This window comes from Jaculus jaculus, chromosome 15 (genome assembly GCF_020740685.1).
Source record: "Jaculus jaculus isolate mJacJac1 chromosome 15, mJacJac1.mat.Y.cur, whole genome shotgun sequence".
Classification (NCBI taxonomy): Eukaryota; Metazoa; Chordata; class Mammalia; order Rodentia; family Dipodidae; genus Jaculus; species Jaculus jaculus.
The window spans coordinates 1,576,566-1,589,993 of NC_059116.1; the positions used below are offsets into that span (position 1 = coordinate 1,576,566).

The window sequence follows — 13,428 nt, forward strand, 5'->3', positions numbered from 1 at the left end:
GAGAATCTATGTAAATAATAATTTCATATACCCAGGACTAAAAGGACAATGGGTAAGAAAATTCAGAAGACTAGGAAAGAGAGAGGACTTAATAGTTGACAGCCATCAGCACACACTATTTCTCTTAAAATATTTATCTACTATGTATTTTTTTTAGAGAGAGAAGTAGAAAGAAAGGGAGAGAGAGGAGAGGGAGAAGAACTAGAATAAGTATGGGCATACTAAGGCTGCCTGATATTGCAAAGAAGTGAACTCCATATGCATGTGCCACTTTGTGCATCTGGTTTTCAATGGGTACTGGAAACTAGAACCTGAACTTTTGGACTTTGTAAGCAAGTATCTTTAACTGCTGAGCCATCTTTCCAGCCCCAGCACAAACCATTTCTTGTGATGAGGCCTGACTGAAGTTTGATTTCAGGCTCATGTCCTTATGCAGTGTTCTTATGCTGGGGGCCCTTCAATCAATTTCTGGATGTCAACAGAGATTTGATTTAAGAACTTGCAATCTAATGAGAAAACTTCAGACCTTGCAAGGAGGGGGAGGATGATCATCCATTCAGTTTATGATCTCAAAAAGTAACACTGGGATAATCATGGTCAGGCATGCAAAGAGATTCCATGGAGAGGAAAGTATTTCAATAAGTCCTAAGACTAGAAGCTCAGATGGAAAGAAGCTCTGGTGATTTCTCTACTTCTTGTCATGACAACCTGTTTCCCTGGGCCTCATTTGCCATCTTTCTTCTGGGTGACTGGAGGGTCTCCAAGCGCCTCAGTAGTTTCTTGGTCTGCATTCTCAGAGGAGCCCACCTATGCTTACATATACAATGCCAATGGTTTCTATGTAGCGCCTCATTTTCTCCCCTTCCTGGCTCCTGGGCCTGGACTTGTATTCCTCTGCCTTTCTCAGGGTGTCAAGGACTGGACTGATCCGTTGGTCATGGATAGCTGACAGGGTGAGCAAGTTCTACCACAGTCTCAGTCCCCCATTGAGGACCAGCAGTAATCCTTCCCCTCAAACATCCCATTTCTATAAACTTTAGACTCTTTAATGTCATATGCCAATTGGCAACAACTGAATTCTTGAGACTAGTCTCGCTTCCAAAGCCAAGAATAAGTGGAGTTCCCTGGACTCCCCACACTTTCAACAAACTGTCTACTAACCTAAGAGCTTCTTAAGACATTCACAGGTTCAACAATTCATAATAATTACTTAGAGGACTCAGAACAGTCCTGCATGTTTGATTATAGGGACATATAAAGGCTATGTACAGGGAGGGCCTGGGAGGGGAGGAGAATATCCATGCTCCATCTACAGAACCAGGCTTAGTGACCAGAAGTTCCACCAAGCTCTGGCTTCCCTTGGGGTTTCATCCCATAGGCATGATAAGATGAAATCACTGGCTGGGTGACTAAAGTTGGTCTCCAGTCCTCCTTTCTTTCCTGGATGTCAAGACTGAAATCATGTGGTCAGTCTTCCTGGTACACCCTAAAGGGATACCTTGGTCCACTCTGAGTGACCTCCTTAGCATAGGAGAGATATTCTTGTCATTCAGGAAATCTCAGACTTTTTTTCTTTATTTTATTGACAACTTCTATATTTACAGACAATAAACCATGATATTTCCCTCCCCTCCCTCACTTTCCCCTTCACAACTCTGTTTTCCATAATATCCCCTCTCTCTTCATTAGTCTGTCTTTTAATTTGATGTCTCTATCTTTTGCTCCTATTATGAGGGTCTCGGGTAGGTATTGCTAAGTACTACAAGGTCATGGATATCAAGGCCAATTTTTGTCTGGACAGTTGCATTGGCTCTTATATTTTTTCTGCCACCTCTTCCACAATGGACCCTGAGCCTTGGAGGATGTAATAGAGATGTTTCAGTGCTGGACACTCCTCTGTCTCTTCTTCTCAGCAATATGTTGCCTTTTGGGTCATCCCAGTGGTCATCACCATCTGAAAAGAGAAGCAGATGTTTTTAAAGCAGTTTACCAGGACCCTTAGACAAAGACCAAACAAATTATCATACCTACAGGTAGGTTTCCAGAGAACTAAAATATCGAGACTTTCTTTACTTTAGTAAGACAATTAGTAGAGTGCTATTTAAAATATAGATAATGTTGTGGTCAGTAGAGTTATAATTAGCTAAATAATCTTACCAAAGATTGTTAATTAATAGATTATCTGAAGAAAAAAAATTAAAGTGGGCCAAAGAACACATGTCTTTCAAAATTTCAGATAATATAAAACACAAAAGGACAATAGCCTAGTAAAACAAATAAAAATTCAAAAGCATGCTCACACCTATTACTATGACATACACCTCTATAGTTTCTAAAGATTCAGGCTTGTTCTATTTAATTGCTGTGCCATATTTCTTTCCCTTGTCAAGGTTATTTTGCCATCAAAGATAATGCTGAAGTTCAGCCACTATATTCACCATCAAGCAGGGGAGAAGAGGAAGGATGGGCTGCTTCAATTTCCTTAAAAAAAAAAAAAAACTTTCCAAGCCAGGTGTGGGGGCGCATGCCTTTAATCCCTTTAATCCCAGCAGCCAGGAGGCAGAGGTAGAAGGATTGCCGTGAGTTCGAGGCTGCCCTGAGACTACATAGTGAATTCCAGGTCAGCCTAGGCTGGAGTGTAACCCTACCTTGAAACAAACAAACAAACAAACAAACAAAATGATTAAGAAAACAAACCTTTCCAGATGTTCCCACAAACTTGGAAGTCTCAGGATTGAGCTTTGTCACCAGCTGCAGGAAATGCTGGGCACTGCCACTTGTTAGGTGCTTGTTTTGGTTGAGCATCTGTCTCTTCTCCCTCTAAAACCAAGCAGGCAAACCAACAAAAGAAATCTCAAGAAAGCTGAAATGGAATAAAGAACAACAAAGTAAAATTCCACAACATGAAAAAAAATCATCCTGAGTTTTATCTTTAAGCAATTTCAAAAGATTATTATTAATTTTTTTGAGAGAAAAAGAAAGGCAGATAGAGTGAGAATGAGTGCACTAGGAGTTCTAGCCACTGAAAACAAACTCAAGACGCATTCACCACCATGTGCATCTGCTTTATGTGGATACTGGGAACTTGGACCTGGCTTCACAGGCAGAGAGAGAGACAATGGGCTTACCAGGGCATCCAGCCAATGCAAGAGAGCTTCAAATGCATGCGCCACCTTGTGCATCTGGCTTATGTGGGTCCTGAGGAATCTAACCTGGGCCCTTTAGCTTTGTAGGCAAGCACCTTAACTGCTAAGCCATCTCTCCAGCCAAGATTTTACATTTAATTTTTTTTTATTTATTTACAAGGAGAGAGAGAAAGGGAGAGAATGGGTAGATGAAGGACCTCTAGCTACTGCAAACAAAACTCCAGATGCTTGCACCACTTTCTGCATCTGGCTTTACATGGGTACTACAAAATCAAACCAGATTATTAGGCTTTATAGGTAATTTCCTTAATCTCTTAACCATCTCTCCAGCCTAGATTTTGCCTTTTATAAATACCTTTTCTTGGGTATTCTAGCATCCTTTTCTTCATGTAAACATTTAATTCATTTTAGATTTACTGCAGTGAATGGTATGATATAGATTTAGGTATTTTTCTCCATTAATATTTAAATATTTAATTTAATTTATTTATTTATTTGAGAGACACCAAGAACAACAAAATAGAACAAACTGTAGTTAAGTGAGTTTGAAGTTGTACAAGATAGGACCTGTCTGCACATTAACATAAAGAAAAAGGTATACTTTTATATTATAATATGTAAACTGTAAAGTTTTCCCATACCAAATATGCAATGGCAGCATGCTAACTATGAAAAACATTCTTTAGTAAAAATCATTAATTTAGAGGTACTCCATCAAAAGAAAAATATTCAAGAGAAGAAGCAAGAAGTAAAGAAAAAAGAAAAAAAATGAGTGGTAATGAAAAGAAATGTTTTCCTCGCGACTGATCAAAGGAATTCTCATTAATATAATAGGGATAATATTTTCTAATTTAGCAAAGAATAACACCTAATAATGACCATCATTTGAAAGGAGGAGATTATGAAAAATTCCTCTTCTTCTAGTAGTAGGAGTATCATTTTCAGAATCATGATGACAATATAGAATACATATGTCAAAAGTATTAATTATTAAATAGTTTTCCAGTTCTACCCAGTACTTCTTTAAACAATAATGTTCACTTAGGGTACAAATATGAATTTCTCACTGTGTTATTATTTGTACAATGTGTTGTGAGGCTGACTGTTGTACTGAACACAGACTATATATGTATGCCACATTTCAAACAATAAATTCTTCCTGATGGGGTTGAGAACTTTTATACAGCTCTTCCCAAGGCTTTCACCTTCCCACTTGGGGAAGAGATGTGGTGTTTCTGACTACAAATAGGTGTGAATTACACCTTTTCCATATGAAAATTGAGTCAATTGATTAAGTAAATTATGTTACTTCAAAGTGGTAAAATACTATTTATCAAATCAACAAACCTTTACTTTTAGTATACATATAATACACACATCATTGGACGCTTAAAAAGTAGCATCTGAAAACATAACTGAAAAATCACCCCCATAATTCTTTCAGTCAGATGTAAACATTATGGCCTTTTTTGTAACATCTCATCTCGTTTGCTTTTATTCTAAATTTCACTCTTTTATAACCCAAGTCACTGGGTTGAGGAAGGAATGAAGAACTAAAGTTGAGTCACACCAACATTAAACTTGGAAGGAATACAATCGGAGAAATGGAGTATTTAGCCTTTCAAAGTAGTGATCAGAGAAAGGCAGGTGTCAGTGCCATGATGGGGAAAAACCATTGGGGCAGGATGCAGTTCTTAGCAGCAGCATGTTTTTTTTTTTTCTTTGTTGTAGTTGCTGTTGTTTGTTTTGTTTTGTTTTGTTTTTATTTTTTTCCTGGGTATTGGGAGGAGCACATTAACATAAAGAAAAAGGTATACTTTTATATTATAATATGTAAACTGTAAAGTTTTCCCATAGCAAAAATGCAATGGCAGCATGCTAACTATGAAAAACATTCTTTAATAAAAATCATTAATTTAGAGGTACTCCATCAAAAGAAAAATATTCAAGAGAAGAAGCAAGCAAGCACCATAGTAACACCATGGAACCCATCAAGGCTCACTACACTCCATGCATTCCTGAGTCCAACACCAATTTACCCTCACTGCCACAGCTAAGGTGCTCCAGAAATACAATAGATCAATATTTGTCTGCTAAAGTTTTACCCTGAGCCAACCTTCTGCCGAGTGTCAAGAAGCCTAATCTGATTAATCTCTGTAAATCTGATCACTTTGATGTTGTTTGGAGCCTTAGAGGCTCGCAGACTCTCTGCCTCTCAGTGAGGGCTTGGTGGTTCTAACCAGTTCTCTCCCTGGATGAAGTATTGCTGTCACCCTTCTGGCTGCTGTGTCACTTGCCAGGCTCTAGAGTTATGATTGTTCCCTGAATTTCTCACTTCTTGTTTTCCTGACAATGTGTTACACTGTTCTAATTGCCCATCCAAAGTAGAACCCTTGGCCAAATATTTCAGTAAACCCCTCAGATGTCACACTCCGGATGGTCTTGACTCCCTTGGCCCCAGCCACTCTGGCTAGACTCTTAGAAATCAATAGGTCTTTCTTTATAGCAATAATTAACTAATTATTTTCATTTTGTATTATTCTAGGAAAATTAATAAACTGAACTTTTCTTTCAATTTCCAGATTCCAGTAACATCATTTAATAAAAACTTGGTTAGGTATAAAGTTTCCTCCCCAATCTCTCTTGAAGTGATTTAAATTATTTTAAAGCAAAAAGAAAGGTCAGGTGGACAATCAGAGACAGTCTTTCTGGTACTGTTATAATATATGAGAGTTCCGACGCACTTGAAACTGAAGCCAGTGCACAATGTAGCAAGCAGCATTCTTCACGGAGCAGGCATCTAAGAGAGAGCAGCTGGACATGGACAGTCTCATGCTTATCAATTTTTAAATAAGGAAACAAAATTACTGCAGAGGTGATTTGTGTCATATTCAGAAAGGGCAAGTAGGAATAGGAGTGCAGCCCAATGTGACAATTAATTAAATGAAGAAAAGATGTGCCATAAAAAAAGGAAAACTGTAGTAATATCTGATACAATATTATATAGTTTGGTAGCATTGGTTGACAATGTGAGGTACTTACAAACACACATGCACAGGGAGAGGAAGAGAGATAGATGTAGAGACAGAGGTAACAGAGAATGAGATTCTTTACCTTAATGTCTGTCCATAGTATAGACTTAAATAATATTTGTTGCATGAACTCAGTGGGACTAATTTAAAATCTAAATGCTCCCAATAGGGCTTACCAAAGGGTCCTTTTACACATGTCAAGTTGTCATACGAATCATCCTTCAAAGGGTGCCTCTTCTAGCACATGTATATAGGAAGTTCTTATGTTACATTTGTGTGATAGTCCTTGGCTAGGATGTTCCGCCCCCAATCCCAGAGTCTGTTTTGATTGGCTGATGCCCCATAGCCCTGACTATTGGCTACAGTGCTGTGAACAGCTTCCTTGGCTCTGGTGTTTGATCCAGGGAGCATAGTCAATCAACGGGAGATGAAGTTGAGTTGATGGTCTTGGAGAAACTGCCTTACTATTCGATGGTGATGGTGGTGGGATCAGATCCTCATCTCACACTGTGATAATCTACCAAAGCAGTAAATAGCTAACTGTAAAAAAAAATATATATATAAAATGCAAGTAGAAAACAATAGGTGAATACCTGATGTGTTTTTTTTAGAATAACACAAAACAAAGGGCCATATCAAGCCATGCTTTAATATACTTATCTAAACATCTACTAAATTTTACATATTAAGAATCATGAACAAAATTAAATGATGAGTAAATGGTAAAGATAACTACCACAAACTTGACAAGACTGATTTGAGGGAATTACATAGATCTTCAAAGCCCTAAGGTCTTAAGAGGCAAAAGACATGGATAGATCATTTATGAAAAAAAAAAATGGCTAAGGAATATCTGAAAAGGTGGTTTATGAGAGTAGTCCTAAATAAGTAAAAATAAAAAGCGCAATATTTATTTTATTTAATTCTTTGACAGAGAGAGAGAGAGAGAGAGAGAGAGAGAGAGAGAGAATGAACACTTGTGCCAGGGCCTCAAGCCACTGAAAACAAACTCCAGACTCATGAATCCCCTTGTGCATCTGGCTAATGTGGGTCCTGGGGAATTGAACCTGGGTCCTTTGACTTTACAGGCAAATACTTTAACTGCTAAGCCATCCCTGTAGCCCAAAAGCACAATATGTTTTAATCAGTCCAATTAGAAAGGATTTTATTGGGCTCTAGAGATGGCTTAGCAGTTAAGGCACTTGCCTGTGAAGTCTGAAGACCCAGGTTTGATTTTCCAGATCCCATGTAAGCCAGATGCACATGGTAGCACATGCATCTGGAGTTTATTTGCAGTGGCTAGAGGTCCTGGCACACCCATTCATATCTCTCCTCTCTCTCTCTCTCTCTCTCTCTCTCTCTCTCTCTCTCTCTATTTCTCCTCTCTCTAATAAATAAATAAAAATAAATCTTTTTTTAAAAAAGAAAGGATTTTATTTTGATAATGATATTATTATTGCTAGAAACATTAGGTCCCAGTAACACCCTTCACATGCCACTGGTAGGATGGAAGTGGCCACAACTACTAAAACTATTTTAGGATAGATCTCACAAGCCTTGAGAAGATACACATCTCTTCTTCAGAACTGTTAAACCCAAGGATTGGTGCATACACATTTTCATTTTAGCATAATTCATAATAGCAAAAACTGGAGCCCATAAACATTCAGCCATGGAGAATTATGTTATATTGGTATGACGACAAATTAGAAAGTCACTAAAGGTGATCTATGACATAAGTTTTAGTGATGTGGGGAAAATAAATAAATAAGCAGAATGCATAATTTTGTACACATAGTCTTCATACCAACATTTTAAAAATGGCAAAAATACCAGAAGGCTAACAGAAAAATATTAACGGATTAATTCTAATATGTTGAAATGAATGTCTTCTTGGTATTTGTTTTTTGTTTTCCAAAAAACATTTTATTTATTTTGTTTACAAGCAGAGAGAGAGAAGAGAGACAGAGAGAATGGGCGTGCCAGAGCCTCTAGCCTCTGCAAACAAACTTCAGGTTCATGCACCACTTTGTGCATCTGGATTTAAGTGGATACTGGGGAACCAAACCTAGGTTATTAAGCTTTGCAAGCAAGCACCTTTACTGCTGAGCTATCTATCTAGCCCCTTAATTGTAGCTTTTCTTCCCCATTTTATACTTATATTATGCTGTCTGCAGTGGAACACGAACATCTACTTTCATAATCAGAAAAAAATCATTCTCAAAGCAAATATCTAGAATTAATCTTGCTTTTCTTGGGCTAAAACATCCAGATGTTTTGTGGTGCATTTTAAAATATTTTTTGTTCATTATTTATTTATTTATTTGAGAGCGACAGACACAGAGAGAAAGACAGATACAGGGAGAGAGAGAGAATGGGCGCGCCAGGGCTTCCAGCCACTGCAAACGAATTCCAGACACGTGCGCCCCCTTGTGCATCTGGCTAACGTGGGACCTGGGGAACCGAGCCTTGAACTGGGGTCCTTAGGCTTCACAGACAAGCGCTTAACCGCTAAGCCATCTCTCCAGCCCTTGTGGTGCATTTTAAAGTGCAATTCCATAGTTCTATTGAAATGCAAGCATGTCAGTAGTAATTCACTTGGGGAAATAACAATTTAAATATTTGTGTATATTTTAAAAGGTGGTTAAATTACCAGTATCAAATGCATTGGAAAGCTAGCCATGGTGGTACCTACCTGTACTCCCAGAATTTAAGATGTGGATGTGGGAGGATCAGGAGTTCATGGCCATCCTCAACTACAGAGCAAGTTGAAGGCTAGCCTATGCTACATGAAACTGTCACACACACACACAAAACACCTAAGTTGAGGAAATGAAATTCCCCTGCAGTACAGGAGTTAATAAGGACAAAAATATTTGAATTTCATGTAGGCATCAGTATTAGCATGTTTCATAGCTACGTGGGGCATTTCACATCAACCTTGAAAGGAAACTGGTGGTTTGAGCTCAAGATGAGGAAGGCTCATGAAGTGAAGACAACATTTGGTAAACATTCCCCACCTTTCCAGAGTTCATTGCTGCTTTTCTGAGTATCTATCTCTTCCAAGGAGTCACTGTGGATTCACACACTATTGAGATTCCATGTCTTTTCCCCAGAGCCAGACCCAGGCAAAATTCTCAGAAAGTTTTCTTTCACCAGCCCAGTCGGTTGTGACCCCACTGCCCCCAAACATGCTCTCTGGTGCTTTAATCACACTGAATGTTGCTAACACTTCAGTCTCACATCAGTCATTCTGGCTTTTATCCACACTATTTTTATTGCTATAAAACCCTTGAGTTTTTACTGGCCTTATTTTACAGATGACCATGTGGAAACCCAGAGACGATAAGACTGCTGGGGTCACGCAGGTGGGCACAGACATTGTTACCTTCAGTTAGTGTAAAAGCTTTGCTCACTCTTATTGGGTGGGGCCATTACTTGGAGTCACACTTTGCAATCCTACAGTTCGTCTATTCTCCAATTGAGAATCAAATTTGAAATGGTTGAAAACATTTTGGTTTCTTCTGCAAAGACTTAGAAGTTTCCTCAAGGCCCTAGGTGTCTGCCTGGTTGAATCCAGTAGTTCCTTTACTTCAAACAGAACCTTGTGTAGTGAATCTGAGCACCATTCAGTTTTCTCAAACCTTCACAGTCTGTTTCCAGACCACATGATAGATAAGGAAATTCATGGATGCATGTCTTCACCAATCTAAAGATCCACCTACCCTCACCCACAAAAGACTAGAACTTCCTAGCTTTCTTTAACTACCCAGATTTAAAAGCAATAACTCACAAGGAATTCTTCTTTGCCCCTTAATGAATTCTAATCATGGTCCTAACTAGCTATATGCCCCAGGCAACTGACTTTAGGTCTCAGTTATACATTTTTCTCATCTGTCAAAACAGAAAAATATTACCTTACATCTAGGGTTGAGTGAGAATTAAATGAGATAATGTAAGTAAAGTTCTTGAGAGAAGGGATGTGTGGGGAAGAGAGATGGGGGTCTCTGGAATGCTCTCTTATCTGTTCCTCTCTCTCCTTAATGGTTCTTTATTTACAAATCAAGGCCTTTTCTTTTTCTCTTTTTCCTCCAGGCTCTTCTGTCTCTTAACTCTTCTGAGAAGCCTTCCTTTTCAATCAGGAGTTTTTTTTAAAGCAACTTCTTCATTATCACATTGCTCTAAAGAACCAAACCTGAGGTAAGAAGTGTCTTTTCCATCTCCTTCCCCACATGCCACCCTCTGCATTAAAGAAGAGGAGGAAGGAGAAGAAGAAGGAGAAATAAATAACTAACTAGACAAATAAGCAGGAAAAAAAAACCAAGAGTGAAATTACAATGTTTCCAAGTTGTAAAAGTAAGTAATTTTTGGTTAGGAATCAAGGAACTGATATCAAGATAGTAATCTCAAAATAAGGAGTGGTCCAGTGGGGTGGGGTGGGGAGGGGCTTTGCTAATCAACTTTCTGGTCCTCACTGTCCATTGAGTCAGCTCCTTGAGTCCCTGGGTGGAGACAGGGTGCAATGCTCAGAGGAAGGAGATCTTCGTGTGAACGTCTGGCCAGTTCTGAGTACCTTGAATCGTAAAAATGTTTCTGGTGAAAATGATACAAAAGAGCTGGGGAACCGAGTGTTCCATACCCAGTAGTATGTCATGGAAACACTATTAACAGATTGGATTACAAGAAATTATTCTTGGTTTAAACCAAAAACATTAGGATACTAAAGTCCTACAGCTGGTGGAGAGCTGACTTAAAGCCCTTCACTACTGAATCCTGTGTTCAGAAAATGTCCCCACCCTCCGGATCAGGACTGAGAAAACGCCCAGCGTGCAGCAAGGGCACTTTCTATAGGGTTACCTCCTCCCCGCCCAGGTGCTTCAGCCTTTGGATATAAAGAGTTCCCTGGGCAGACGTGTACCTATCGCACCCAGTCCCCTTCTCCTCAATAATATGTGACTGGGGAGGGACTGTCTTGTCCTGGGAGATTAATCTGGGAATGTCCATGCGTGGGCTCCTCAGATTCGGAGTTTTAATTTCGTTTCCTGTAGGTCAGATGGGGTGGGTGGGGGCCAGAGTGATGTGCGCAGCTGTCCCCAAGTGGTGCTTGTCCTCCACCCCTGAGTCGCGTGGAAATTTTGTTGCACTAGCGTGTGAGTCCCAGGCATTTCGGTCTCTGATGTTCCAACCGGGTAGGCTTTAAACGGGGAGGGAGGTTGTCAACCATGACGGTTAATTTTCATGTCCCTCCGCGGTCTTGCCCTCCACTCCCGCCAGCCAGGTGGCCCGGCTGTGCCTCCCGCTACCTAAGCCTCTCCCGCGGCATCTTTCTGAACATCCCGCGCGCACTCCTGCGGGGCTCCGCGGCGAGGATCGCGAGCCTCCAGTGAGCCCTGTGCTCTGCTGGCCGGGTCTCCGCGCGACCCCAGTGGCCCGGGACTCTGAAGCAGCAGTCCCGCCTGGCCCGGGCTCCAGGTGGCTACCGCCAGCATCCCCAGGCCTCTGCTCAGCATCGAGCAGCCTCTCCCGACCCGCCGTATCCAGCTTCTCTGAGGCCGGCCCCAGGCATCCCGCGGTCCAGCTGCCACGCAGCCGCAGCCTGGAGAAATCCACGTTGGATGACAGATCTGTACCAAGCACAGCGCTTCCCCTGGGGATCTGAGACCTCAATTTTTTGTTTTTATGATTCCACGTACCCTTATGATTCATCTCTTAGGGTTGCGATGGCTCAAAGTTAAGACTTGGGACATACAAAACGTAATTCATAAACTTATAGGAAAGGGGCAGGTGGGGAAAAAACTGGGTCCCTATGGGGGCTTTTTAACTGTAAAGAAAACTCATTGACCAATGTCACCTGGGCCCGTGAACTGTCTTCTCAAAACCTTTAAGAATTCACCCATAAAATACAATCTAAAACAATTCTGTTACACCTGCCTTAAACTGTGAGGTGGTCCTTGAGCCCCGTGAAGCCTCTTCCAGGGCTCAGAATTTCTATGATTTTGTGACTGGTAGATAGAAATTTGGAATTAGAAGTCCATCCTTTTATTAAAGCCATGCTCGGAGAGTGTTAAGAGAAAAGCATCCCCCTCCCCCCACTCTCCCCAGTTGGGGCAAAGTTTCCACATGGGAATGTCAGAGAAAAACGCAATCAGGAAGCCCTGTCGATAGATTGTTTAGCCCTGGAGCAGTCTTTGGGCCGTGATTCTGCCCACTGCTTCTGATATCACAAACCCACTTATACTTTTTAAGTTTCTATTCTTTGCTTAATATTTTCAATCCTGGACCGAGATTTAAAAACAAACAAACCTGTAACTGATTCTCTTCTTTCAAAAGGCAGGAAAATCAAACACACTGATCAATGTGGAGAATCGAAGATCCAATCATTCCCTGGGCCAACTCTCAAATCTCTCCCATTGTCCTGCACTGTAATACAAAGTGCCCTTTCACACTGCAGGAGGAGGGTAGTTCCCTCTCTTTCCTCTCTTCTTTATCTTTCTCTCCACCCCCCACACACACACATTCGCCTTTCTCCCCAAAGAGATATTTGACACAGAAAATAGGAATTTCAAGAGGTGGAGTCCCACAGCCAGCTGAGGTGTGCACAGAAAGAATTCAGAGTATTTTTATAGAGTAAATTATCATTGTTTATCCCAGTGAATCACTTCGCCTTCCTTGTTGTTTGTGACCCACCCGGTTTTCTGGGATGGCACAACCAACCTCCTGTCAGAGGGGGAGAAAAAGAAGGAAGATGTGTGAGCTCCCCCTGGTGCTTCACTGTGTTCAGACCGCTGAAAGAAACGGTCAGGAAGCATGTTGACAGAGCTGAAAAGGAAAAAAGAAATGTGGGCTTGGTTTGCCGCTTGCCTTAGATCAAATCTCCAGGCTTTGGGCCTAAATGTACTGTGTCGCCTTAGGAGGGACTGTGGCATCTGGTAACTGTCTTGGGAGTGGGATTCTTCTTAGAATCAAACTGGATTACTTTTTGTCCATCTGCAAATATTCATCTGACTCAATAATTTTCCCACACTTCTCACGCAGATACCACAGAGCTAGCAGGGAAACCTTGTACCAGCCAATTTGACCAACAGAGCCTGTAATTCTTTCAGAGGTTATGTCCCATCCCAACAATATCCCACTTCCAAAGTGGAGTCTTTTAACACTGGGGTCAGGGATCGGTGTGAACTCTAGTGGATTGTAAAGGCTGGATCTGAATTACAGAGACCTCCAACAAGAATGTATCAACATGTTCTTAG

The 13,428-nt window shown here is 40.7% G+C and overlaps 1 long non-coding RNA gene across 1 annotated transcript; it reads right to left on the minus strand.

Moving 5' to 3' along the window:
• Window positions 1-1,919: 1,919 nt before the first annotated feature.
• Window positions 1,920-12,553, minus strand: LOC123455074. The gene is made up of 3 exons (XR_006633658.1): window positions 12,482-12,553; window positions 2,698-2,863; window positions 1,920-1,954 (listed from the first exon to the last, which is right to left on the minus strand). It is a non-coding gene; the product is annotated as an uncharacterized LOC123455074 (long non-coding RNA).
• Window positions 12,554-13,428: the final 875 nt, after the last annotated feature.